The sequence below is a fragment of the Nematostella vectensis genome, chromosome 11 (genome assembly GCF_932526225.1).
Source record: "Nematostella vectensis chromosome 11, jaNemVect1.1, whole genome shotgun sequence".
In the NCBI taxonomy this organism is placed as follows: domain Eukaryota; kingdom Metazoa; phylum Cnidaria; class Anthozoa; order Actiniaria; family Edwardsiidae; genus Nematostella; species Nematostella vectensis.
The window spans coordinates 14988688-15013424 of record NC_064044.1 but is presented as its reverse complement, the minus strand read 5'-3'; the positions used below and the strand labels follow the sequence as shown (position 1 = coordinate 15013424).

General features: G+C 38.6%; 41 non-coding genes across 41 annotated transcripts; all 41 read left to right on the top strand.

Annotated features, from left to right (window-relative positions):
• Nucleotides 1-1011: 1011 nt before the first annotated feature.
• On the top strand, nt 1012-1083 carry Trnae-uuc. The gene has a single exon. It is a non-coding gene; the product is annotated as a tRNA-Glu (tRNA).
• Nucleotides 1084-1267: 184 nt separating this feature from the next.
• Nucleotides 1268-1369, top strand: Trnaf-gaa. Its single transcript has one exon. It is a non-coding gene; the product is annotated as a tRNA-Phe (tRNA).
• Nucleotides 1370-1547: 178 nt separating this feature from the next.
• Trnae-uuc lies at nt 1548-1619 on the top strand. The gene has a single exon. It is a non-coding gene; the product is annotated as a tRNA-Glu (tRNA).
• A 207-nt stretch (nt 1620-1826) lies between these two features.
• On the top strand, nt 1827-1928 carry Trnaf-gaa. Its single transcript has one exon. It is a non-coding gene; the product is annotated as a tRNA-Phe (tRNA).
• A 433-nt stretch (nt 1929-2361) lies between these two features.
• Nucleotides 2362-2463, top strand: Trnaf-aaa. The gene has a single exon. It is a non-coding gene; the product is annotated as a tRNA-Phe (tRNA).
• Nucleotides 2464-4286: 1823 nt separating this feature from the next.
• Nucleotides 4287-4358, top strand: Trnae-uuc. The gene has a single exon. It is a non-coding gene; the product is annotated as a tRNA-Glu (tRNA).
• A 183-nt stretch (nt 4359-4541) lies between these two features.
• Nucleotides 4542-4643, top strand: Trnaf-gaa. The gene has a single exon. It is a non-coding gene; the product is annotated as a tRNA-Phe (tRNA).
• A 734-nt stretch (nt 4644-5377) lies between these two features.
• Trnae-uuc lies at nt 5378-5449 on the top strand. The gene has a single exon. It is a non-coding gene; the product is annotated as a tRNA-Glu (tRNA).
• Nucleotides 5450-5867: 418 nt separating this feature from the next.
• On the top strand, nt 5868-5969 carry Trnaf-gaa. The gene has a single exon. It is a non-coding gene; the product is annotated as a tRNA-Phe (tRNA).
• A 179-nt stretch (nt 5970-6148) lies between these two features.
• Trnae-uuc lies at nt 6149-6220 on the top strand. Its single transcript has one exon. It is a non-coding gene; the product is annotated as a tRNA-Glu (tRNA).
• A 926-nt stretch (nt 6221-7146) lies between these two features.
• Nucleotides 7147-7248, top strand: Trnaf-gaa. Its single transcript has one exon. It is a non-coding gene; the product is annotated as a tRNA-Phe (tRNA).
• Nucleotides 7249-7682: 434 nt separating this feature from the next.
• Nucleotides 7683-7784, top strand: Trnaf-gaa. The gene has a single exon. It is a non-coding gene; the product is annotated as a tRNA-Phe (tRNA).
• A 178-nt stretch (nt 7785-7962) lies between these two features.
• Trnae-uuc lies at nt 7963-8034 on the top strand. Its single transcript has one exon. It is a non-coding gene; the product is annotated as a tRNA-Glu (tRNA).
• A 184-nt stretch (nt 8035-8218) lies between these two features.
• Trnaf-gaa lies at nt 8219-8320 on the top strand. The gene has a single exon. It is a non-coding gene; the product is annotated as a tRNA-Phe (tRNA).
• A 1523-nt stretch (nt 8321-9843) lies between these two features.
• On the top strand, nt 9844-9945 carry Trnaf-gaa. Its single transcript has one exon. It is a non-coding gene; the product is annotated as a tRNA-Phe (tRNA).
• A 734-nt stretch (nt 9946-10679) lies between these two features.
• On the top strand, nt 10680-10751 carry Trnae-uuc. Its single transcript has one exon. It is a non-coding gene; the product is annotated as a tRNA-Glu (tRNA).
• A 418-nt stretch (nt 10752-11169) lies between these two features.
• On the top strand, nt 11170-11271 carry Trnaf-gaa. Its single transcript has one exon. It is a non-coding gene; the product is annotated as a tRNA-Phe (tRNA).
• Nucleotides 11272-11450: 179 nt separating this feature from the next.
• Nucleotides 11451-11522, top strand: Trnae-uuc. The gene has a single exon. It is a non-coding gene; the product is annotated as a tRNA-Glu (tRNA).
• Nucleotides 11523-11704: 182 nt separating this feature from the next.
• On the top strand, nt 11705-11806 carry Trnaf-gaa. The gene has a single exon. It is a non-coding gene; the product is annotated as a tRNA-Phe (tRNA).
• A 178-nt stretch (nt 11807-11984) lies between these two features.
• Trnae-uuc lies at nt 11985-12056 on the top strand. The gene has a single exon. It is a non-coding gene; the product is annotated as a tRNA-Glu (tRNA).
• A 1023-nt stretch (nt 12057-13079) lies between these two features.
• On the top strand, nt 13080-13151 carry Trnae-uuc. Its single transcript has one exon. It is a non-coding gene; the product is annotated as a tRNA-Glu (tRNA).
• Nucleotides 13152-13614: 463 nt separating this feature from the next.
• Trnae-uuc lies at nt 13615-13686 on the top strand. Its single transcript has one exon. It is a non-coding gene; the product is annotated as a tRNA-Glu (tRNA).
• Nucleotides 13687-14428: 742 nt separating this feature from the next.
• Nucleotides 14429-14530, top strand: Trnaf-aaa. Its single transcript has one exon. It is a non-coding gene; the product is annotated as a tRNA-Phe (tRNA).
• A 457-nt stretch (nt 14531-14987) lies between these two features.
• Nucleotides 14988-15089, top strand: Trnaf-gaa. The gene has a single exon. It is a non-coding gene; the product is annotated as a tRNA-Phe (tRNA).
• Nucleotides 15090-15267: 178 nt separating this feature from the next.
• Nucleotides 15268-15339, top strand: Trnae-uuc. The gene has a single exon. It is a non-coding gene; the product is annotated as a tRNA-Glu (tRNA).
• A 1014-nt stretch (nt 15340-16353) lies between these two features.
• On the top strand, nt 16354-16425 carry Trnae-uuc. The gene has a single exon. It is a non-coding gene; the product is annotated as a tRNA-Glu (tRNA).
• A 464-nt stretch (nt 16426-16889) lies between these two features.
• Nucleotides 16890-16961, top strand: Trnae-uuc. Its single transcript has one exon. It is a non-coding gene; the product is annotated as a tRNA-Glu (tRNA).
• Nucleotides 16962-17144: 183 nt separating this feature from the next.
• Nucleotides 17145-17246, top strand: Trnaf-gaa. The gene has a single exon. It is a non-coding gene; the product is annotated as a tRNA-Phe (tRNA).
• Nucleotides 17247-17424: 178 nt separating this feature from the next.
• Nucleotides 17425-17496, top strand: Trnae-uuc. The gene has a single exon. It is a non-coding gene; the product is annotated as a tRNA-Glu (tRNA).
• Nucleotides 17497-17703: 207 nt separating this feature from the next.
• On the top strand, nt 17704-17805 carry Trnaf-gaa. The gene has a single exon. It is a non-coding gene; the product is annotated as a tRNA-Phe (tRNA).
• Nucleotides 17806-18238: 433 nt separating this feature from the next.
• On the top strand, nt 18239-18340 carry Trnaf-aaa. The gene has a single exon. It is a non-coding gene; the product is annotated as a tRNA-Phe (tRNA).
• A 457-nt stretch (nt 18341-18797) lies between these two features.
• Nucleotides 18798-18899, top strand: Trnaf-gaa. The gene has a single exon. It is a non-coding gene; the product is annotated as a tRNA-Phe (tRNA).
• Nucleotides 18900-19077: 178 nt separating this feature from the next.
• Nucleotides 19078-19149, top strand: Trnae-uuc. Its single transcript has one exon. It is a non-coding gene; the product is annotated as a tRNA-Glu (tRNA).
• A 1014-nt stretch (nt 19150-20163) lies between these two features.
• Trnae-uuc lies at nt 20164-20235 on the top strand. The gene has a single exon. It is a non-coding gene; the product is annotated as a tRNA-Glu (tRNA).
• Nucleotides 20236-20909: 674 nt separating this feature from the next.
• Trnae-uuc lies at nt 20910-20981 on the top strand. The gene has a single exon. It is a non-coding gene; the product is annotated as a tRNA-Glu (tRNA).
• A 464-nt stretch (nt 20982-21445) lies between these two features.
• Trnae-uuc lies at nt 21446-21517 on the top strand. The gene has a single exon. It is a non-coding gene; the product is annotated as a tRNA-Glu (tRNA).
• A 183-nt stretch (nt 21518-21700) lies between these two features.
• On the top strand, nt 21701-21802 carry Trnaf-gaa. The gene has a single exon. It is a non-coding gene; the product is annotated as a tRNA-Phe (tRNA).
• A 432-nt stretch (nt 21803-22234) lies between these two features.
• Trnaf-gaa lies at nt 22235-22336 on the top strand. The gene has a single exon. It is a non-coding gene; the product is annotated as a tRNA-Phe (tRNA).
• Nucleotides 22337-22767: 431 nt separating this feature from the next.
• On the top strand, nt 22768-22869 carry Trnaf-gaa. Its single transcript has one exon. It is a non-coding gene; the product is annotated as a tRNA-Phe (tRNA).
• Nucleotides 22870-23300: 431 nt separating this feature from the next.
• Trnaf-gaa lies at nt 23301-23402 on the top strand. The gene has a single exon. It is a non-coding gene; the product is annotated as a tRNA-Phe (tRNA).
• A 990-nt stretch (nt 23403-24392) lies between these two features.
• Nucleotides 24393-24494, top strand: Trnaf-gaa. The gene has a single exon. It is a non-coding gene; the product is annotated as a tRNA-Phe (tRNA).
• The last annotated feature ends 243 nt before the right edge of the window (nt 24495-24737 follow it).

The window sequence follows — 24737 nt, the reverse complement described above, 5'->3', positions numbered from 1 at the left end:
TTTAATCTAGAAGTTCTTACCGATTTAATTAGATAAAGTCTCGACTATTGCGCAAAAACAAAGTTTTGATTATTGCGCAAAAACAATGGCGAGGAAGAGCAGTCCTTCTTTGGTTGCCATTTTGGCACTTTTTAATTTTTTCATTAAAAATTCATCATATTTAAGCCCGAGCAGATTAAGTCTGGACATGAACGTGTCGAAATTGCTCAGTTTGGATAGCGTCAGACTGAAGATCTGAAGGTCCCTGGTTCAATCTGGAGAGTTTGTAGGAACTCTGAAAAATCCCGGGTTTCGGCATTTTTTTAAACCATTTTTGTTAACTGGAGCTCTTTCACAGTCAAGACACGGCAGACATGTTTGTAAAGAATGGCACAAATATGAGCTTGATAAATTTATGGAGAAAACATCATCGTATCATAATACCATTCTTCGCGCTGTATTTAATCAAGAAAACATTTCCTAAGGTGAGCAGATATCCCATATGGACTAGCGGTTAGGATTTCTGGTTTTCACCCAGACTGCACGGGTTCGACTCCCGGTATGGGAAAAATGCATTTTTTTAAATCTAGAAGGTCTTACTTTCATAATTAGAAAAAGTTTTGATTTTTGCGCAAAAACAATGGCGAGGAAGAGCAGTCCTTCTTTGGTTGCAATTTTACGCACTTTTTAGTTTTTTCATTCAGAATTCATCATATTTAAGCCCGAGCAGACTAAGGCTGGACATGAACGTGCCGACATAGCGCATTTGGGATAGCGTCAGACTGAAGGTCTGAAGGTCCCTGGTTCAATCCGGAGAGTTTGTAGGAACTCTGAAAAATCCCGGGTTTCGGCATTATTTTTAAACCATTTTTGTTGACTGGAACTCTTTCACAGTCAAGACACGGCAGACATGTTTGTAAAGAATGGTACAAATATGAGCTTGATAAATTTATGGAGAAAACATCATCGTATCATAATACTATTCTTCGCGCTGTATTTAATCAAGAAAACATTTCCTAAGGTGAGCAGATATCCCATATGGTCTAGCGGTTAGGATTTCTGGTTTTCAACCAGACTGCCAGGGTTCGACTCCCGGTATGGGAAAAAATGCATTTTTTTTAAATCTAGAAGTTCTTGCTTTTATAATTAGATAAAGTTTTGATTATTGCGCGAAAACAACGGCGAGGAAGAGCAGTCCTTCTTTGGTAGCCATTTTGCGCACTTTTTATTTTTCTATACAATAATCATCATATTTAAGCCCGAGCAGACTAAGTTTGGACATAAACGTGCCGAAATAGCTCAGTTGGGAGAGCGTCAGACTGAAGATCTGAAGGTCCCTGGTTCAATCCGGAGAGTTTGTAGCAACTCTGAAAAATCCCGGGTTCCGGCATTTTTTTAAACCATTTTTGTTAACTGGAGCTCTTTCACTGTCAAGACACGGCAGACATGTTTGTAAAGAATGGCACAAATATGAGCTTGATAAATTTATGGAGAAAACATCATCGTATCATAATACTATTCTTCGCAATGTATTTAATCAAGAAAACATTTCCTAAGGTGAGCAGGTATCCCATATGGTCTAGCGGTTAGGATTTCTGGTTTTCACCCAGACGGCCCGGGTTCTACTCCCGGTATGGGAAAATCTCTTTTATTTTAATCTAGAAGTTCTTACCGATTTAATTAGATAAAGTCTCGACTATTGCGCAAAAACAAAGTTTTGATTATTGCGCAAAAACAATGGCGAGGAAGAGCAGTCCTTCTTTGGTTGCCATTTTGGCACTTTTTAATTTTTTCATTCAAAATTCATCATATTTAAGCCCGAGCAGACTAAGTCTGGACATGAACGTGTCGAAATAGCTCAGTTGGGATAGCGTCAGACTGAAGATCTGAAGGTCCCTGGTTCAATCTGGAGAGTTTGTAGGAACTCTGAAAAATCCCGGGTTTCGGCATTTTTTTAAACCATTTTTGTTAACTGGAGCTCTTTCACAGTCAAGACACGGCAGACATGTTTGTAAAGAATGGCACAAATATGAGCTTGATAAATTTATGGAGAAAACATCATCGTATCATAATACTATTCTTCGCGCTGTATTTAATCAAGAAAACATTTCCTAAGGTGAGCAGATATCCCATATGATCTAGCGGTTAGGATTTCTGGTTTTCACACAGACTGCCAGGGTTCGACTCCCGGTATGGGAACAAATGCATTTTTTTAAATCTAGAAGTTCTTACTTTTATAATCAGATAAAGTTTTGATTATTGAGCAAAAACAATGGCGAGGAAGAGCAGTCCTTCTTTGGTAGCCATTTTGCGCACTTTTTATTTTTTCATACAAAATTCATCATATTTAAGCCCGAGCAGACTAAGTCTGGACATAAACGTGCCGAAATAGCTCAGTTGGGAGAGCGTCAGACTAAAGATCTGAAGGTCCCTGGTTCAATCCGGAGAGTTTGTAGAAACTCTGAAAAATCCCGGGTTCCGGCATCTTTTTAAACCATTTTTGTTAACTGGAGCTCTTTCACTGTCAAGACACGGCAGACATGTTTGTAAAGAATGGCACAAATATGAGCTTGATAAATTTATGGAGAAAACATCATCGTATCATAATACGATTCTTCGCGCTGTATTTAATCAAGAAAACATTTCCTAAGGTGAGCAGGTATCCCATATGGTCTAGCGGTTAGGATTTCGGTTTTTCACCCAGACGGCCCGGGTTCGACTCCCGGTATGGGAAAATCTCTTTTTTTTTAATCTAGAAGTTCTTACCGATTTAATTAGATAAAGTCTCGACTTTTGCGCAAAAACAAAGTTTTGATTATTGCGCAAAAACAATGGCGAGGAAGAGCAGTCCTTCTTTGGTTGCCATTTTGGCACTTTTTAATTTTTTCATTCAAAATTCATCATATTCAAGCCCGAGCAGACTAAGTCTGGACATGAACGTGTCGTAATAGCTCAGTTGGGATAGCGTCAGACTGAAGATCTGAAGGTCCCTGGTTCAATCTGGAGAGTTTGTAGGAACTCTGAAAAATCCCGGGTTTCGGCATTTTTTTAAACCATTTTTGTTAACTGGAGCTCTTTCACAGTCAAGACACGGCAGACATGTTTGTAAAGAATGGCACAAATATGAGCTTGATAAATTTATGGAGAAAACATCATCGTATCATAATACTATTCTTCGCGCTGTATTTAATCAAGAAAACATTTCCCAAGGTGAACAGATATCCCATATGGTATAGCGGTTAGGATTTCTGGTTTTCACCTAGACTGCCCGGGTTCGACTCCCGGTATGGGAAAAATGCATTTTTTTAAATCTAGAAGTACTTACTTTTATAATTAGATAAAGTTTTGATTATTGCGCAAAAACAATGGCGAGGAAGAGCAGTCCTTCTTTGTTTGACATTTTGCGCACTTTTTTTTTTTACAAAATTCATCATATTTAAGCCCGAGCAGACTAAGTCTGAACATGAACGTGCCGAAATAGCGCAGTTGGGAGAGCGTCAGACTGAAGATCTGATGGTCCCTGGTTCAATCCGGAGAGTTTGTAGGAACTCTGAAAAATCCCCGGTTTCGGCATATTTTTAAACCATTTTTGTTGACTGGAGCTCTTTGACAGTCAAGACACGGCAGACATGTTTTTAAAGTATGGCACAAATATGAGCTTGATAAATTTATGGAGAAAACCTCATCGTATCATGATACTATTCTTCGCGCTGTTAATAAGCAAGAAACGATTTCCTAAATTGAGCAGATATCCCATATGGTCTAGCGGTTAGGATTTCTGGTTTTCACCCAGACTGCCAGAGTTCGACTCCCGGTACGGAAAATCTCTTTTATTTTAATCTAGAAGTTCTTACCGATTTAATTAGATAAAGTTTCGACTATTGCGCAAAAGCAAAGTTTTGAATATTGCGCAAAAACAATTGCGAGGAAGTGCAGTCCTTCTTTGGTTGACATTTTGCGCATTTTTATTTTTTCATACAAAATTCATCATATTTAAGCCCGAGCAGACGAAGTCTGGACATGAACGTGCCGAAATAGCTCAGTTGGGAGAGCGTCAGACTGAAGATCTGTAGGTCCCTGGTTCAATTCGGAGAGTTTGTAGGAACTCTGAAAAATCCCGGGTTTCTGCATTTTTTAAACCATTTTTGTTAACTGGAGCTCTTTCACAGTCAAGACACGGCAGACATGTTTGTAAAGAATGGTACAAATATGAGCTTGATTAATTTATGGAGAAAACATCATCGTATCACAATACTATTCTTCGCGCTGTATTTAATCAAGAAAACATTTCCTAAGGTGAGCAGATATCCCATATGGTCTAGCGGTTAGGATTTCTGGTTTTCACCCAGACTGTCCGGGTTTGACTCCCGGTATGGGAAAAAATACATTTTTTTAAATCTAGAAGGTCTTACTTCTATAATTAGATAAGGTTTTGATTATTGCGCAAAAACAATGTCGAAGAAGAGCAGTCCTTCTTTGTTTGACATTTTGCGCACTTTTTATTTTTTCATACAAAATTCATCATATTTAAGCCCGAGCAGACGAAGTCTGGACATGAACGTGCCGAAATAGCTCAGTTGGGAGAGCGTTAGACTGAAGATCTGAAGGTCCCTGGTTCAATCCGGAGAGTTTGTAGGAACTCTGAAAAATCCCGGGTTTCGGCATTTTTGAAACCATTTTTGTTAAGTGGAGCTCTTTCACAGTCAAGACACGGCAGACATGTTTGTAAAGAATTGCAAAAATATTTGCTTAATAAATTTATGGAGAAAACATCATCGTATCATGATACTATTCTTCGCGCTGTTAATAAGCAAGAAAACATTTCCTAAGTTGAGCAGATATCCCATATGGTTCAGCGTTTAGGATTTCTGGTTTTCACCCAGACTGCCAGGGTTCGACTCCCGCTACGGGAAAATCTCTTTTATTTTAATCTAGAAGTTCTTACCTATTTAATTGGAAAAAGTTTCCACTATTGCGCAAAAACAAAGATTTGATTATTGCGGAAAAACAATGGCGAGGAAGAGCAGTCCTTCTTTGGTTGCCAATTTGGCACTTTTTATTTTTTCATTCAAAATTCATCATATTTAAGCCAAAGAAAACTTAGGCTAGATATGAACGTGCCGAAATAGCTCAGTTGGGAGCGCGTCAGACTGAAGATCTGAAGGTCCTTGGTGCAATCAGGAAAGTTTGTAGGAACTCTGAAAAATCCCGGGTTTCGGCATTTTTTTAAACCATTTTTGTTGACTGTAGATTTTCACAGTCAAGACACGGCAGACATGTTTGTAAAGAATGGCACAAATATGAGATAAATAAATTTATGGAGAAAACATCACCGTATCATGATACTATTCTTCGCGCTGTTAATAAGCAAGAAAACATTTCCTAAGTTGAGCAGATATCCCATATGGTCTAGCGGTTAGGATTTCTGGTTTTCACCCAGACTGCCAGGGTTCGACTCCCGGTACGGGAAAATCTCTTTTATTTTAATCTAGAAGTTCTTACCGATTTAATTAGATAAAGTTTAGACTATTGCGCAAAAACAAAGTTTTGAATATTGCGCAGAAAACAATGGCGAGGAAGAGCAGTCTTTCTTTGGTTGCCATTTTGGCACTTTTTATTTTTTCATTCAAAATTCATCATATTTAAGCCCGAGCAGACTAAGTCTGGACATGAACGTGCCGAAATAGCTCAGTTGGGAGAGCGTCAGACTTACCGATTTAATTAGATAAAGTTTCCACTATTGCGCAAAAACAAAGTTTTGAATATTGCGCAAAAAACAATGGCGACGAAGAGCAGTCTTTCTTTGGTTGCCATTTTGGCACTTTTTATTTTTTCATTCAAAATTCATAATATTTAAGCCCGAGCAGACTAAGTGTGTACATGAACGTGCCGAAATAGCTCAGTTGGGAGAGCGTCAGACTGAAGATCTGAAGGTCCCTGGTTCAATCCGGAGAGTTTGTAGGAACTCTGAAAAATCCCGGGTTTCGGCATTTTTTTAAACCATTTTTGTTAACTGGAGCTCTTTCACAGTCAAGACACGGCAGACATGTTTGTAAAGTATGGCACATATATGAGCTTAATAAATTGATGGAGAAAACGTCATCGTATCATGATACTATTCTTTCGCGCTGTTAATAAGCAAGAAAACATTTCCTAAGGTGAGCAGGTATCCCATATGGTCTAGCGGTTAGGATCTCTGGTTTTCACCCAGACGGCCCGGGTTCGACTCCCGGTATTGGAAAAATGCATTTTTTTAAATCTAGAAGGTCTTACTTTTATAATTAGAAAAAGTTTTGATTATTGCGCAAAAACAATGGCGAAGAAGAGCAGTCCTTCTTTGTTTGACATTTTGCGCACTTTTTAGTTTTTCATACAAAATTCATCATATTTAAGCCCGAGCAGACGAAGTCTGGACATGAACTTGCCGAAATAGCTCAGTTGGGAGAGCGTCAGACTTACCGATTTAATTAGATAAAGTTTCCACTGTTGCGCAAAAACAAAGTTTTGAATATTGCGCATAAAACAATGGCGAGGAAGAGCAGGCTTTCTTTGAATGCCATTTTTTCACTTTTTATTTTTTCATTCAAAATTCATCATATTTAAGCCCGAGCCGACTAAGTGTGGACATGAACGTGCCGAAATAGCTCAGTTGGGAGAGCGTCAGACTGAAGATCTGAATGTCCCTGGTTCAATCCGGAGAGTTTGTAGGAACTCTGAAAAATCCCGGGTTTTGGGATTTTTTAAACCATTTTTGTTGACTGGAGCTCTTTCACAGTCAAGACGCGGCAGACATGTTTGTAAAGAATGGCACAAATATGAGCTTCATAAATTTATGGAAAAAACATCATCGTATCATAATACTATTCTTCGCGCTGTATTTAATCAAGAAAACATTTCCTAAGGTGAGCAGGTATCCCATATGGTCTAGCGGTTAGGATTTCTGGTTTTTACCCAGACGTCACGGGTTCTACTCCCGGTATGGGAAAAATGCATTTTTTTAAATCTAGAAGGTCTTACTTTTATAATTAGATAAAGTTTTGATTATTGCGCAAAAACAATGGCGAAGAAGAGCAGTCCTTCTTTATTTGACATTTTGCGCACTTTTTATTTTTTCATACAAAATTCATCATATTTAAGCCCGAGCAGACGAAGTCTGGACATGAACGTGCCAAAATAGCTCAGTTGGGAGAGCGTCAGACTGAAGATCTGAAGGTTCCTGGTTCAATCTGGAGAGTTTGTAGGAACTCTGAACATTCCCGGGTTTTGGCATTTCTTTAAACCATTTTTGTTGACTGTAGCTCTTTCACAGTCAAGACACGGCAGACATGTTTGTAAAGAATGGTACAAATATGAGCTTGATAAATTTATGGAGAAAACATCATCGTATCATAATACTATTCTTCGCGCTGTATTTAATCAAGAAAACATTTCCTAAGGTGAGCAGATATCCCATATGGTCTAGCGGTTAGGATGTCTGGTTTTCACCCAGACTGCCATGGTTCTACTCCCGGTATGGGAAAAAATGCATTTTTTTTAAATCTAGAAGTTCTTACTTTTATAATTAGATAAAGTTTTGATTATTGCGCAAAAACAATGGCGAAGAAGAGCAGTCCTTCTTTATTTGACATTTTGCGCACTTTTTATTTTTTCATACAAAATTCATCATATTTAAGCCCGAGCAGACGAAGTCTGGACATGAACGTGCCGGAATAGCTCAGTTGGGAGAGCGTCAGACTGAAGATCTGAAGGTCCCTGGTTCAATCCGGAGAGTTTGTAGGAACTCTGAACATTCCCGGGTTTTGGCATTTCTTTTAACCATTTTTGTTGACTGTAGCTCTTTCACAGTCAAGACACGGCAGACATGTTTGTAAAGAATGGTACAAATATGAGCTTGATAAATTTATGGAGAAAACATCATCGTATCATAATACTATTCTTCGCGCTGTATTTAATCAAGAAAACATTTCCTAAGGTGAGCAGATATCCCATATGGTCTAGCGGTTAGGATTTCTGGTTTTCACCCAGACGGCCCGGGTTCGACTCCCGGTATGAAAAAAAAATACATTTTTTTAAATCTAGAAGGTCTTACTTTTATAATTAGATAAAGTTTTGATTATTGCGCAAAAACAATGGCGAAGAAGAGCAGTCCTTCTTTGGTTGCCATTTTGCGCACTTTTTATTTTTTTATTCAAAATTCATCATATTTAAGCCCGAGCAGACTAAGTCTGGATATGAACGTGCCGGAATAGCTCAGTTGGGAGAGCGTCAGACTGAAGATCTGAAGGTCCCTGGTTCAATCCGAAGAGTTTGTAGGAACTCTGAAAAATCCCGGGTTTCGGCATTTTTTAAACCATTTTTGTTAACTGGAGCTCTTTCACAGTCAAGACACGGCAGACATGTTTGTAAAGAATGGTACAAATATGAGCTTGATAAATTTATGGAGAAAACATCATCGTATCATGATACTATTCTTTCGCGCTGTTAATAAGCAAGAAAACATTTCCTAAGGTGAGCAGATATCCCATATGGTCTAGCGGTTAGGATCTCTTGTTTTCACCCAGACGGCCCGGGTTCGACTCCCGGTATGGGAAAAATGCATTTTTTTAAATCTAGAAGGTCTTACTTTTATAATTAGAAAAAGTTTTGATTATTGCGCAAAAACAATGGCGAAGAAGAGCAGTCCTTCTTTGTTTGACATTTTGCGCACTTTTTAGTTTTTCATACAAAATTCATCATATTTAAGCCCGAGCAGACGAAGTCTGGACATGAACGTGCCGAAATAGCGCAGTTGGGAGAGCGTCAGACTGAAGATCTGATGGTCCCTGGTTCAATCCGGAGAGTTTGTAGGAACTCTGAAAAATCCCCGGTTTCGGCATATTTTTAAACCATTTTTGTTGACTGGAGCTCTTTGACAGTCAAGACACGGCAGACATGTTTTTAAAGTATGGCACAAATATGAGCTTGATAAATTTATGGAGAAAACCTCATCGTATCATGATACTATTCTTCGCGCTGTTAATAAGCAAGAAACGATTTCCTAAATTGAGCAGATATCCAATATGGTCTAGCGGTTAGGATTTCTGGTTTTCACCCAGACTGCCAGAGTTCGACTCCCGGTACGGAAAATCTCTTTTATTTTAATCTAGAAGTTCTTACCGATTTAATTAGATAAAGTTTCGACTATTGCGCAAAAGCAAAGTTTTGAATATTGCGCAAAAACAATTGCGAGGAAGTGCAGTCCTTCTTTGGTTGACATTTTGCGCATTTTTATTTTTTCATACAAAATTCATCATATTTAAGCCCGAGCAGACGAAGTCTGGACATGAACGTGCCGAAATAGCTCAGTTGGGAGAGCGTCAGACTGAAGATCTGAAGGTCCCTGGTTCAATTCGGAGAGTTTGTAGGAACTCTGAAAAATCCCGGGTTTCTGCATTTTTTAAACCATTTTTGTTAACTGGAGCTCTTTCACAGTCAAGACACGGCAGACATGTTTGTAAAGAATGGTACAAATATGAGCTTGATTAATTTATGGAGAAAACATCATCGTATCATAATACTATTCTTCGCGCTGTATTTAATCAAGAAAACATTTCCTAAGGTGAGCAGATATCCCATATGGTCTAGCGGTTAGGATTTCTGATTTTCACCCAGACTGCCCGGGTTTGACTCCCGGTATGGGAAAAAATACATTTTTTTAAATCTAGAAGGTCTTACTTCTATAATTAGATAAAGTTTTGATTATTGCGCAAAAACAATGTCGAAGAAAAGCAGTCCTTCTTTGTTTGACATTTTGCGCACTTTTTATTTTTTCATACAAAATTCATCATATTTAAGCCCGAGCAGACGAAGTCTGGACATGAACGTGCCGAAATAGCTCAGTTGGGAGAGCGTTAGACTGAAGATCTGAAGGTCCCTGGTTCAATCCGGAGAATTTGTAGGAACTCTGAAAAATCCCGGGTTTCGGCATTTTTCAAACCATTTTTGTTAAGTGGAGCTCTTTCACAGTCAAGACACGGCAGACATGTTTGTAAAGAATTGCAAAAATATGAGCTTAATAAATTTATGGAGAAAACATCATCGTATCATGATACTATTCTTCGCGCTGTTAATAAGCAAGAAGACATTTCCTAAGTTGAGCAGATATCCCATATTGTTCAGCGTTTAGTATTTCTGGTTTTCACCCAGACTGCCAGGGTTCGACTCCCGCTACGGGAAAATCTCTTTTATTTTAATCTAGAAGTTCTTACCTATTTAATTAGAAAAAGTTTCCACTATTGCGCAAAAACAAAGATTTGATTATTGCGCAAAAACAATGGCGAGGAAGAGCAGTCCTTCTTTGGTTGCCAATTTGGCACTTTTTATTTTTTCATTCAAAATTCATCATATTTAAGCCAAAGAAAACTTAGGCTAGATATGAACGTGCCGAAATAGCTCAGTTGGGAGCGCGTCAGACTGAAGATCTGAAGGTCCTTGGTGCAATCAGGAAAGTTTGTAGGAACTCTGAAAAATCCCGGGTTTCGGCATTTTTTTAAACCATTTTTGTTGACTGTAGATTTTCACAGTCAAGACACGGCAGACATGTTTGTAAAGAATGGCACAAATATGAGATAAATAAATTTATGGAGAAAACATCTCCGTATCATGATACTATTCTTCGCGCTGTTAATAAGCAAGAAAACATTTCCTAAGTTGAGCAGATATCCCATATGGTCTAGCGGTTAGGATTTCTGGTTTTCACCCAGACTGCCAGGGTTCGACTCCCGGTACGGGAAAATCTCTTTTATTTTAATCTAGAAGTTCTTACCGATTTAATTAGATAAAGTTTAGACTATTGCGCAAAAACAAAGTTTTGAATATTGCGCAGAAAACAATGGCGAGGAAGAGCAGTCTTTCTTTGGTTGCCATTTTGGCACTTTTTATTTTTTCATTCAAAATTCATCATATTTAAGCCCGAGCAGACTAAGTCTGGACATGAACGTGACGAAATAGCTCAGTTGGGAGAGCGTCAGACTTACCGATTTAATTAGATAAAGTTTCCACTATTGCGCAAAAACAAAGTTTTGAATATTGCGCAAAAAACAATGGCGAGGAAGAGCAGTCTTTCTTTGGTTGCCATTTTGGCACTTTTTATTTTTTCATTCAAAATTCATAATATTTAAGCCCGAGCAGACTAAGTGTGGACATGAACGTGCCAAAATAGCTCAGTTGGGAGAGCGTCAGACTGAAGATCTGAAGGTCCCTGGTTCAATCCGGAGAGTTTGTAGGAACTCTGAAAAATCCCGGGTTTCGGCATTTTTTTAAACCATTTTTGTTAACTGGAGCTCTTTCACAGTCAAGACACGGCAGACATGTTTGTAAAGTATGGCACATATATGAGCTTAATAAATTTATGGAGAAAACATCATCGTATCATGATACTATTCTTTCGCGCTGTTAATAAGCAAGAAAACATTTCCTAAGGTGAGCAGGTATCCCATATGGTCTAGCGGTTAGGATCTCTGGTTTTCACCCAGACGGCCCGGGTTCCACTCCCGGTATGGGAAAAATGCATTTTTTTAAATCTAGAAGGTCTTACTTTTATAATTAGAAAAAGTTTTGATTATTGCGCAAAAACAATGGCGAAGAAGAGCAGTCCTTCTTTGTTTGACATTTTGCGCACTTTTTATTTTTTCATACAAAATTCATCATATTTAAGCTTGGGCAGACTAAGTCTGGACATGAACGTGCCGAAATAGCTCAGTTGGGAGAGCGTCAGACTGAAGATCTGAAGGTCCCTGGTTCAATCCGGAGAGTTTGTAGGAACTCTGAAAAATCCCGGGTTTCGGCATTTTTTTAAACCATTTTTGTTAACTGGAGCTCTTTCACAGTCAAGACACGGCAGACATGTTTGTAAAGAATGGCACAAATATGAGCTTGATAAATTTATGGAGAAAACATCATCGTATCATAATACTATTCTTCGCGCTGTATTTAATCAAGAAAACATTTCCTAAGGTGAGCAGGTATCCCATATGGTCTAGCGGTTAGGATTTCTGGTTTTCACCCAGACTGCCCGGGTTCGACTCCCGGTATGGGAAAATCTCTTTTTTTTTAATCTAGAAGTTCTTACCGATTTAATTAGATAAAGTCTCGACTATTGCGCAAAAACAAAGTTTTGATTATTGCGCAAAAACAATGGCGAGGAAGAGCAGTCCTTCTTTGGTTGCCATTTTGGCACTTTTTAATTTTTTCATTCAAAATTCATCATATTTAAGCCCGAGCAGACTAAGTCTGGACATGAACGTGTCGAAATAGCTCAGTTTGGATAGCGTCAGACTGAAGATCTGAAGGTCCCTGGTTCAATCTGGAGAGTTTGTAGGAACTCTGAAAAATCCCGGGTTTCGGCATTTTTTTAAACCATTTTTGTTAACTGGAGCTCTTTCACAGTCAAGACACGGCAGACATGTTTGTAAAGAATGGCACAAATATGAGCTTGATAAATTTATGGAGAAAACATCATCGTATCATAATACCATTCTTCGCGCTGTATTTAATCAAGAAAACATTTCCTAAGGTGAGCAGATATCCCATATGGACTAGCGGTTAGGATTTCTGGTTTTCACCCAGACTGCACGGGTTCGACTCCCGGTATGGGAAAAATGCATTTTTTTAAATCTAGAAGGTCTGATTTTCATAATTAGAAAAAGTTTTGATTTTTGCGCAAAAACAATGGCGAGGAAGAGCAGTCCTTCTTTGGTTGCAATTTTGCGCACTTTTTAGTTTTTTCATTCAGAATTCATCATATTTAAGCCCGAGCAGACTAAGGCTGGACATGAACGTGCCGACATAGCGCATTTGGGATAGCGTCAGACTGAAGGTCTGAAGGTCCCTGGTTCAATCCGGAGAGTTTGTAGGAACTCTGAAAAATCCCGGGTTTCGGCATTATTTTTAAACCATTTTTGTTGACTGGAACTCTTTCACAGTCAAGACACGGCAGACATGTTTGTAAAGAATGGTACAAATATGAGCTTGATAAATTTATGGAGAAAACATCATCGTATCATAATACTATTCTTCGCGCTGTATTTAATCAAGAAAACATTTCCTAAGGTGAGCAGATATCCCATATGGTCTAGCGGTTAGGATTTCTGGTTTTCAACCAGACTGCCAGGGTTCGACTCCCGGTATGGGAAAAAATGCATTTTTTTAAATCTAGAAGTTCTTGCTTTTATAATTAGATAAAGTTTTGATTATTGCGCGAAAACAACGGCGAGGAAGAGCAGTCCTTCTTTGGTAGCCATTTTGCGCACTTTTTATTTTTTCATACAATAATCATCATATTTAAGCCCGAGCAGACTAAGTTTGGACATAAACGTGCCGAAATAGCTCAGTTGGGAGAGCGTCAGACTGAAGATCTGAAGGTCCCTGGTTCAATCCGGAGAGTTTGTAGCAACTCTGAAAAATCCCGGGTTCCGGCATTTTTTTAAACCATTTTTGTTAACTGGAGCTCTTTCACTGTCAAGACACGGCAGACATGTTTGTAAAGAATGGCACAAATATGAGCTTGATAAATTTATGGAGAAAACATCATCGTATCATAATACTATTCTTCGCAATGTATTTAATCAAGAAAACATTTCCTAAGGTGAGCAGGTATCCCATATGGTCTAGCGGTTAGGATTTCTGGTTTTCACCCAGACGGCCCGGGTTCTACTCCCGGTATGGGAAAATCTCTTTTATTTTAATCTAGAAGTTCTTACCGATTTAATTAGATAAGGTCTCGACTATTGCGCAAAAACAAAGTTTTGATTATTGCGCAAAAACAATGGCGAGGAAGAGCAGTCCTTCTTTGGTTGCCATTTTGGCACTTTTTAATTTTTTCATTCAAAATTCATCATATTTAAGCCCGAGCAGACTAAGTCTGGACATGAACGTGTCGAAATAGCTCAGTTGGGATAGCGTCAGACTGAAGATCTGAAGGTCCCTGGTTCAATCTGGAGAGTTTGTAGGAACTCTGAAAAATCTCGGGTTTCGGCATTTTTTTAAACCATTTTTGTTAACTGGAGCTCTTTCACAGTCAAGACACGGCAGACATGTTTGTAAAGAATGGCACAAATATGAGCTTGATAAATTTATGGAGAAAACATCATCGTATCATAATACTATTCTTCGCGCTGTATTTAATCAAGAAAACATTTCCTAAGGTGAGCAGATATCCCATATGATCTAGCGGTTAGGATTTCTGGTTTTCACACAGACTGCCAGGGTTCGACTCCCGGTATGGGAACAAATACATTTTTTTAAATCTAGAAGTTCTTACTTTTATAATCAGATAAAGTTTTGATTATTGAGCAAAAACAATGGCGAGGAAGAGCAGTCCTTCTTTGGTAGCCATTTTGCGCACTTTTTATTTTTTCATACAAAATTCATCATATTTAAGCCCGAGCAGACTAAGTCTGGACATAAACGTGCCGAAATAGCTCAGTTGGGAGAGCGTCAGACTAAAGATCTGAAGGTTCCTGGTTCAATCCGGAGAGTTTGTAGAAACTCTGAAAAATCCCGGGTTCCGGCATTTTTTTAAACCATTTTTGTTAACTGGAGCTCTTTCACTGTCAAGACACGGCAGACATGTTTGTAAAGAATGGCACAAATATGAGCTTGATAAATTTATGGAGAAAACATCATCGTATTATAATACTATTCTTCGCGCTGTATTTAATCAAAAAAACATTTCCTAAGGTGAGCAGGTATCCCATATGGTCTAGCGGTTAGGATTTCGGTTTTTCACCCAGACGGCCCGGGTTCGACTCCCGGTATGGGAAAATCTCTTTTTTTTTAATCTAGAAGTTCTTACCGATTTAATTAGATAAAGTCTCGACTATTGCGCAAAAACAAAGTTTTGATTATTGCGCAAAAACAATGGCGAGGAAGAGCAGTCCTTCTTTGGTTGCCATTTTGGCACTTTTTAATTTTTTCATTCAAAATTCATCATATTCAAGCCCGAGCAGACTAAGTCTGGACATGAACGTGTCGAAATAGCTCAGTTGGGATAGCGTCAGACTGAAGATCTGAAGGTCCCTGGTTCAATCTGGAGAGTTTGTAGGAACTCTGAAAAATCCCGGGTTTCGGCATTTTTTTAAACCATTTTTGTTAACTGGAGCTCTTTCACAGTCAAGACACGGCAGACATGTTTGTAAAGAATGGCACAAATATGAGCTTGATAAATTTATGGAGAAAACATCATCGTATCATAATACTATTCTTCGCGCTGTATTTAATCAAGAAAACATTTCCCAAGGTGAACAGATATCCCATATGGTATAGCGGTTAGGATTTCTGGTTTTCACCCAGACTGCCCGGGTTCGACTCCCGGTATGGGAAAAATGCATTTTTTTAAATCTAGAAGTACTTACTTTTATAATTAGATAAAGTTTTGATTATTGCGCAAAAACAATGGCGAGGAAGAGCAGTCCTTCTTTGTTTGACATTTTGCGCACTTTTTTTTTTTACAAAATTCATCATATTTAAGCCCGAGCAGACTAAGTCTGAACATGAACGTGCCGAAATAGCGCAGTTGGGAGAGCGTCAGACTGAAGATCTGATGGTCCCTGGTTCAATCCGGAGAGTTTGTAGGAACTCTGAAAAATCCCCGGTTTCGGCATATTTTTAAACCATTTTTGTTGACTGGAGCTCTTTGACAGTCAAGACACGGCAGACATGTTTTTAAAGTATGGCACAAATATGAGCTTGATAAATTTATGGAGAAAACCTCATCGTATCATGATACTATTCTTCGCGCTGTTAATAAGCAAGAAACGATTTCCTAAATTGAGCAGATATCCCATATGGTCTAGCGGTTAGGATTTCTGGTTTTCACCCAGACTGCCAGAGTTCGACTCCCGGTACGGAAAATCTCTTTTATTTTAATCTAGAAGTTCTTACCGATTTAATTAGATAAAGTTTCGACTATTGCGCAAAAGCAAAGTTTTGAATATTGCGCAAAAACAATTGCGAGGAAGTGCAGTCCTTCTTTGGTTGACATTTTGCGCATTTTTATTTTTTCATACAAAATTCATCATATTTAAGCAAGAGCAGACGAAGTCTGGACATGAACGTGCCGAAATAGCTCAGTTGGGAGAGCGTCAGACTGAAGATCTGAAGGTTCCTGGTTCAATTCGGAGAGTTTGTAGGAACTCTGAAAAATCCCGGGTTTCTGCATTTTTTAAACCATTTTTGTTAACTGGAGCTCTTTCACAGTCAAGACACGGCAGACATGTTTGTAAAGAATGGTACAAATATGAGCTTGATTAATTTATGGAGAAAACATCATCGTATCACAATACTATTCTTCGCGCTGTATTTAATCAAGAAAACATTTCCTAAGGTGAGCAGATATCCCATATGGTCTAGCGGTTAGGATTTCTGGTTTTCACCCAGACTGCCCGGGTTTGACTCCCGGTATGGGAAAAATGCATTTTTTTAAATCTAGAAGGTCTTACTTTTATAATTAGAAAAAGTTTTGATTATTGCGCAAAAACAATGGCGAGGAAGAGCAGTCCTTCTTTGGTTGCAATTTTGCGCACTTTTTAGTTTTTTCATTCAGAATTCATCATATTTAAGCCCGAGCAGACTAAGGCTGGACATGAACGTGCCGACATAGCGCATTTGGGATAGCGTCAGACTGAAGGTCTGAAGGTCCCTGGTTCAATCCGGAGAGTTTGTAGGAACTCTGAAAAATCCCGGGTTTCGGCATTATTTTTAAACCATTTTTGTTGACTGGAACTCTTTCACAGTCAAGACACGGCAGACATGTTTGTAAAGAATGGTACAAATATGAGCTTGATAAATTTATGGAGAAAACATCATCGTATCATAATACTATTCTTCGCGCTGTATTTAATCAAGAAAACATTTCCTAAGGTGAGCAGATATCCCATATGGTCTAGCGGTTAGGATTTCTGGTTTTCAACCAGACTGCCAGGGTTCGACTCCCGGTATGGGAAAAAATGCATTTTTTTAAATCTAGAAGTTCTTGCTTTTATAATTAGATAAAGTTTTGATTATTGCGCGAAAACAACGGCGAGGAAGAGCAGTCCTTCTTTGGTAGCCATTTTGCGCACTTTTTATTTTTTCATACAATAATCATCATATTTAAGCCCGAGCAGACTAAGTTTGGACATAAACGTGCCGAAATAGCTCAGTTGGGAGAGCGTCAGACTGAAGATCTGAAGGTCCCTGGTTCAATCCGGAGAGTTTGTAGCAACTCTGAAAAATCCCGGGTTCCGGCATTTTTTTAAACCATTTTTGTTAACTGGAGCTCTTTCACTGTCAAGACACGGCAGACATGTTTGTAAAGAATGGCACAAATATGAGCTTGATAAATTTATGGAGAAAACATCATCGTATCATAATACTATTCTTCGCAATGTATTTAATCAAGAAAACATTTCCTAAGGTGAGCAGGTATCCCATATGGTCTAGCGGTTAGGATTTCTGGTTTTCACCCAGACGGCCCGGGTTCTACTCCCGGTATGGGAAAATCTCTTTTATTTTAATCTAGAAGTTCTTACCGATTTAATTAGATAAGGTCTCGACTATTGCGCAAAAACAAAGTTTTGATTATTGCGCAAAAACAATGGCGAGGAAGAGCAGTCCTTCTTTGGTTGCCATTTTGGCACTTTTTAATTTTTTCATTCAAAATTCATCATATTTAAGCCCGAGCAGACTAAGTCTGGACATGAACGTGTCGAAATAGCTCAGTTGGGATAGCGTCAGACTGAAGATCTGAAGGTCCCTGGTTCAATCTGGAGAGTTTGTAGGAACTCTGAAAAATCCCGGGTTTCGGCATTTTTTTAAACCATTTTTGTTAACTGGAGCTCTTTCACAGTCAAGACACGGCAGACATGTTTGTAAAGAATGGCACAAATATGAGCTTGATAAATTTATGGAGAAAACATCATCGTATCATAATACTATTCTTCGCGCTGTATTTAATCAAGAAAACATTTCCTAAGGTGAGCAGATATCCCATATGATCTAGCGGTTAGGATTTCTGGTTTTCACACAGACTGCCAGGGTTCGACTCCCGGTATGGGAACAAATACATTTTTTTAAATCTAGAAGTTCTTACTTTTATAATCAGATAAAGTTTTGATTATTGAGCAAAAACAATGGCGAGGAAGAGCAGTCCTTCTTTGGTAGCCATTTTGCGCACTTTTTATTTTTTCATACAAAATTCATCATATTTAAGCCCGAGCAGACTAAGTCTGGACATAAACGTGCCGAAATAGCTCAGTTGGGAGAGCGTCAGACTAAAGATCTGAAGGTTCCTGGTTCAATCCGGAGAGTTTGTAGAAACTCTGAAAAATCCCGGGTTCCGGCATTTTTTTAAACCATTTTTGTTAACTGGAGCTCTTTCACTGTCAAGACACGGCAGACATGTTTGTAAAGAATGGCACAAATATGAGCTTGATAAATTTATGGAGAAAACATCATCGTATTATAATACTATTCTTCGCGCTGTATTTAATCAAAAAAACATTTCCTAAGGTGAGCAGGTATCCCATATGGTCTAGCGGTTAGGATTTCGGTTTTTCACCCAGACGGCCCGGGTTCGACTCCCGGTATGGGAAAATCTCTTTTTTTTTAATCTAGAAGTTCTTACCGATTTAATTAGATAAAGTCTCGACTATTGCGCAAAAACAAAGTTTTGATTATTGCGCAAAAACAATGGCGAGGAAGAGCAGTCCTTCTTTGGTTGCCATTTTGGCACTTTTTAATTTTTTCATTCAAAATTCATCATATTCAAGCCCGAGCAGACTAAGTCTGGACATGAACGTGTCGAAATAGCTCAGTTGGGATAGCGTCAGACTGAAGATCTGAAGGTCCCTGGTTCAATCTGGAGAGTTTGTAGGAACTCTGAAAAATCCCGGGTTTCGGCATTTTTTTAAACCATTTTTGTTAACTGGAGCTCTTTCACAGTCAAGACACGGCAGACATGTTTGTAAAGAATGGCACAAATATGAGCTTGATAAATTTATGGAGAAAACATCATCGTATCATAATACTATTCTTCGCGCTGTATTTAATCAAGAAAACATTTCCCAAGGTGAACAGATATCCCATATGGTATAGCGGTTAGGATTTCTGGTTTTCACCCAGACTGCCCGGGTTCGACTCCCGGTATGGGAAAAATGCATTTTTTTAAATCTAGAAGTACTTACTTTTATAATTAGATAAAGTTTTGATTATTGCGCAAAAACAATGGCGAGGAAGAGCAGTCCTTCTTTGTTTGACATTTTGCGCACTTTTTTTTTTTACAAAATTCATCATATTTAAGCCCGAGCAGACTAAGTCTGAACATGAACGTGCCGAAATAGCGCAGTTGGGAGAGCGTCAGACTGAAGATCTGATGGTCCCTGGTTCAATCCGGAGAGTTTGTAGGAACTCTGAAAAATCCCCGGTTTCGGCATATTTTTAAACCATTTTTGTTGACTGGAGCTCTTTGACAGTCAAGACACGGCAGACATGTTTTTAAAGTATGGCACAAATATGAGCTTGATAAATTTATGGAGAAAACCTCATCGTATCATGATACTATTCTTCGCGCTGTTAATAAGCAAGAAACGATTTCCTAAATTGAGCAGATATCCCATATGGTCTAGCGGTTAGGATTTCTGGTTTTCACCCAGACTGCCAGAGTTCGACTCCCGGTACGGAAAATCTCTTTTATTTTAATCTAGAAGTTCTTACCGATTTAATTAGATAAAGTTTCGACTATTGCGCAAAAGCAAAGTTTTGAATATTGCGCAAAAACAATTGCGAGGAAGTGCAGTCCTTCTTTGGTTGACATTTTGCGCATTTTTATTTTTTCATACAAAATTCATCATATTTAAGCAAGAGCAGACGAAGTCTGGACATGAACGTGCCGAAATAGCTCAGTTGGGAGAGCGTCAGACTGAAGATCTGAAGGTCCCTGGTTCAATTCGGAGAGTTTGTAGGAACTCTGAAAAATCCCGGGTTTCTGCATTTTTTAAACCATTTTTGTTAACTGGAGCTCTTTCACAGTCAAGACACGGCAGACATGTTTGTAAAGAATGGTACAAATATGAGCTTGATTAATTTATGGAGAAAACATCATCGTATCACAATACTATTCTTCGCGCTGTATTTAATCAAGAAAACATTTCCTAAGGTGAGCAGATATCCCATATGGTCTAGCGGTTAGGATTTCTGGTTTTCACCCAGACTGCCCGGGTTTGACTCCCGGTATGGGAAAAATGCATTTTTTTAAATCTAGAAGGTCTTACTTTTATAATTAGAAAAAGTTTTGATTATTGCGCAAAAACAATGGCGAAGAAGAGCAGTCCTTCTTTGTTTGACATTTTGCGCACTTTTTAGTTTTTCATACAAAATTCATCATATTTAAGCCCGAGCAGACGAAGTCTGGACATGAACTTGCCGAAATAGCTCAGTTGGGAGAGCGTCAGACTTACCGATTTAATTAGATAAAGTTTCCACTATTGCGCAAAAACAAAGTTTTGAATATTGCACATAAAACAATGGCGAGGAAGAGCAGGCTTTCTTTGGTTGCCATTTTTTCACTTTTTATTTTTTTCATTCAAAATTCATCATATTTAAGCCCGAGCAGACTAAGTGTGGACATGAACGTGCCGAAATAGCTCAGTTGGGAGAGCGTCAGACTGAAGATCTGAATGTCCCTGGTTCAATCCGGAGAGTTTGTAGGAACTTAGAACATTCCCGGGTTTTGGCATTTCTTTAAACCATTTTTGTTGACTGTAGCTCTTTCACTGTCAAGACACGGCAGACATGTTTGTAAAGAATGGTACAAATATGAGCTTGATAAATTTATGGAGAAAACATCATCGTATCATAATACTATTCTTCGCGCTGTATTTAATCAAGAAAACATTTCCTAAGGTGAGCAGATATCCCATATGGTCTAGCGGTTAGGATGTCTGGTTTTCACCCAGACTGCCAGGGTTCGACTCCCGGTATGGGAAAAAATGCATTTTTTTTAAATCTAGAAGTTCTTACTTTTATAATTAGATAAAGTTTTGATTATTGCGCAAAAACAATGGCGAGGAAGAGCAGTCCTTCTTTGGTAGCCATTTTGCGCACTTTTTATTTTTTCATACAAAATTCATCATATTTAAGCCCGAGCAGACTAAGTCTGGACATAAACGTGCCGAAATAGCTCAGTTGGGAGAGCGTCAGACTGAAGATCTGAAGGTCCCTGGTTCAATCCGGAGAGTTTGTAGCAACTCTGAAAAATACCGGGTTTCGGCATTTTTTTAAACCATTTTTGTTAACTGTAGCTCTTTCACAGTCAAGACACGGCAGACATGTTTGTAAAGAATGGCACAAATATGGGCTTGATAAATTTATGGAGAAAACATCATCGTATCATAATACTATTCTTCGCGCTGTATTCAATCAAGAAAACATTTCCTAAGGTGAGCAGATATCCCATATGGCCTAGCGGTTAGGATTTCTGGTTTTCACCCAGACGGCCCGGGTTCGACTCCCAGTATGGGAAAAAATACGTTTTTTTAAATCTAGAAGGTCTTACTTTTATAATTAGATAAAGTTTTGATTATTGCGCAAAAACAATGGCGAAGAAGAGCAGTCCTTCTTTGGTTGCCATTTTGCGCACTTTTTATTTTTTTATTCAAAATTCATCATATTTAAGCCCGAGCAGACTAAGTCTGGACATGAACGTGCCGGAATAGCTCAGTTGGGAGAGCGTCAGACTGAAGATCTGAAGGTCCCTGGTTCAATCCGGAGAGTTTGTAGGAACTCTGAAAAATCCCGGGTTTCGGCATTTTTTAAACCATTTTTGTTAACTGGAGCTCTTTCACAGACAAGACACGGCAGACATGTTTGTAAAGAATGGTACAAATATGAGCTTGATAAATTTATGGAGAAAACATCATCGTATCATAATACTATTCTTCGCGCTGTATTTAATCAAGAAAACATTTCCTAAGGTGAGCAGATATCCCATATGGTCTAGCGGTTAGGATTTCTGGTTTTCACCCAGACTGCCAGGGTTCGACTGCCGGTATGGGAAAAAATGCATTTTTTTAAATCTAGAACGTCTTACTTTTATAATTAGATAAAGTTTTGATTATTGCGCAAAAACAATGGCGAAGAAGAGCAGTCCTTTTTTGTTTGACATTTTGCGCACTTTTTATTTTTTCATACAAAATTCATCATATTTAAGCCCGAGAAGACAAAGTCTGGACATGAACGTGCCGGAATAGCTCTGTTGGGAGAGCGTCAGACTGAAGATCTGAAGGTCCCTGGTTCAATCCGGAGAGTTTGTAGGAACTCTGAAAAATCCCGGGTTTCGGCATTTTTTAAACCATTTTTGTTAACTGGAGCTCTTTCACAGTCAAGACACGGCAGACATGTTTGTAAAGAATGGTACAAATATGAGCTTGATAAATTTATGGAGAAAACATCATCGTATCATAATACTATTCTTCGCGCTGTATTTAATCAAGAAAACATTTCCTAAGGTGATCAGGTATCCCATATGGTCTAGCGGTTAGGATTTCTGGTTTTCACCCAGACGGCACGGGTTTGGCTCCCGGTATGGGAAAAATGCATTTTTTTAAATCTAGAAGGTCTTACTTTTATAATTAGATAAAGTTTTGATTATTGCGCAAAAACAATGGCCAAGAAGAGCAGTCCTTCTTTGTTTGACATTTTGCGCACTTTTTATTTTTTCATACAAAATTCATCATATTTAATCCCGAGCAGACGAAGTCTGGACATGAACGTGCCGGAATAGCTCAGTTGGGAGAGCGTCAGACTGAAGATCTGATGGTCCCTGGTTCAATCCGGAGAGTTTGTAGGAACTCTGAAAAATCCCGGGTTTCGGCATTTTTTAAACCATTTTTGTTAACTGGAGCTCTTTCACAGTCAAGACACGGCAGACATGTTTGTAAAGAATGGTACAAATATGAGCTTGATAAATTTATGGAGAAAACATCATCGTATCATAATACTATTCTTCGCGCTGTATTTAATCAAGAAAACATTTCCTAAGGTGAGCAGGTATCCCATATGGTCTAGCGGTTAGGATTTCTGGTTTTCACCCAGGCTGCACGGGTTCGGCTCCCGGTATGGGAAAAATGCATTTTTTTAAATCTAGAAGGTCTTACTTTTATAATTAGATAAAGTTTTTATTATTGCGCAAAAATAATGGCCAAGAAGAGCAGTCCTTCTTTGTTTGACATTTTGCGCACTTTTTATTTTTTCATACAAAATTCATCATATTTAAGGCCGAGCAGACGAAGTCTGGACATGAACGTGCCGGAATAGCTCAGTTGGGAGAGCGTCAGACTGAAGATCTGAAGGTCCCTGGTTCAATCCGGAGAGTTTGTAGGAACTCTGAAAAATCCCGGGTTTCGGCATTTTTTAAACCATTTTTGTTAACTGGAGCTCTTTCACAGTCAAGACACGGCAGACATGTTTTTAAAGAATGGTACAAATATGAGCTTGATAAATTTATGGAGAAAACATCATCGTATCATAATACTATTCTTCGCGCTGTATTTAATCAAGAAAACATTTCCTAAGGTGAGCAGATATCCCATATGGTCTAGCGGTTAGGATTTCTGGTTTTCACCCAGACGGCCCGGGTTTGACTCCCGGTATGAAAAAAAAATACATTTTTTTAAATCTAGAAGGTCTTACTTTTATAATTAGATAAAGTTTTGATTATTGCGCAAAAACAATGGCGAAGAAGAGCAGTCCTTCTTTGGTTGCCATTTTGCGCACTTTTTATTTTTTTATTCAAAATTCATCATATTTAAGCCCGAGCAGACTAAGTCTGGACATGAATGTGCCCAAATAGCTCAGTTGGGAGAGCGTCATACTGAATATCTGAAGGTCCTTGGTGCAATCCGGAGAGTTTGTAGGAACTCTGAACAATCCCGGTTTCGGCATTTCTTTAAACCATTTTTGTTGACTGTAGCTCTTTCACAGTCAAGACACGGCAGACATGTTTGTAAAGTATGGCACAAATATGAGCTTAATAAATTTATGGAGAAAACATCATCGTATCATGATACTATCTTTCGCGCTGTTAATAAGCAAGAAAACATTTCCTAAGTTGAGCAGATATCCCATATGGTCTAGCGGTTAGGATTTCTGGTTTTCACCCAGACTGCCAGGGTTCGACTCCCGGTACGGAAAAATTTCTTTTATTTTAATCTAGAAGTTCTTACCGATTTAATTAGATAAGGTTTCGACTATTGCGCAAAAACAAAGTTTTGAATATTGCGCAAAAACAATTGCGGGGAAGAGCAGTCCTTCTTTGGTTGCCATTTTGGCACTTTTTATTTTTTCATACAAAATTCATCATATTTAAGCCCGAGCAGACGAAGTCTGGACATGAACGTGCCGAAATAGCTCAGTTGGGAGAGCGTCAGACTGAAGATCTGAAGGTCCCTGGTTCAATCCGGAGAGTTTGTAGGAACTCTGAAAAATCCCGGGTTTCGGCATTTTTTTAAACCATTTTTGTTAACTGGAGCTCTTTCACAGTCAAGACGCGGCAGACATGTTTGTAAAGAATGGCACAAATATGAGCTTGATAAATTTATGGAGAAAACATCATCGTATCATAATACTATTTTTCGCAATGTATTTAATCAAGAAAACATTTACTAAGGTGAGCAGATATATATCCCATATGGTCTAGCGGTTAGGATATCTGGTTTTCACTCAGACGGATCGGGTGCTACTCC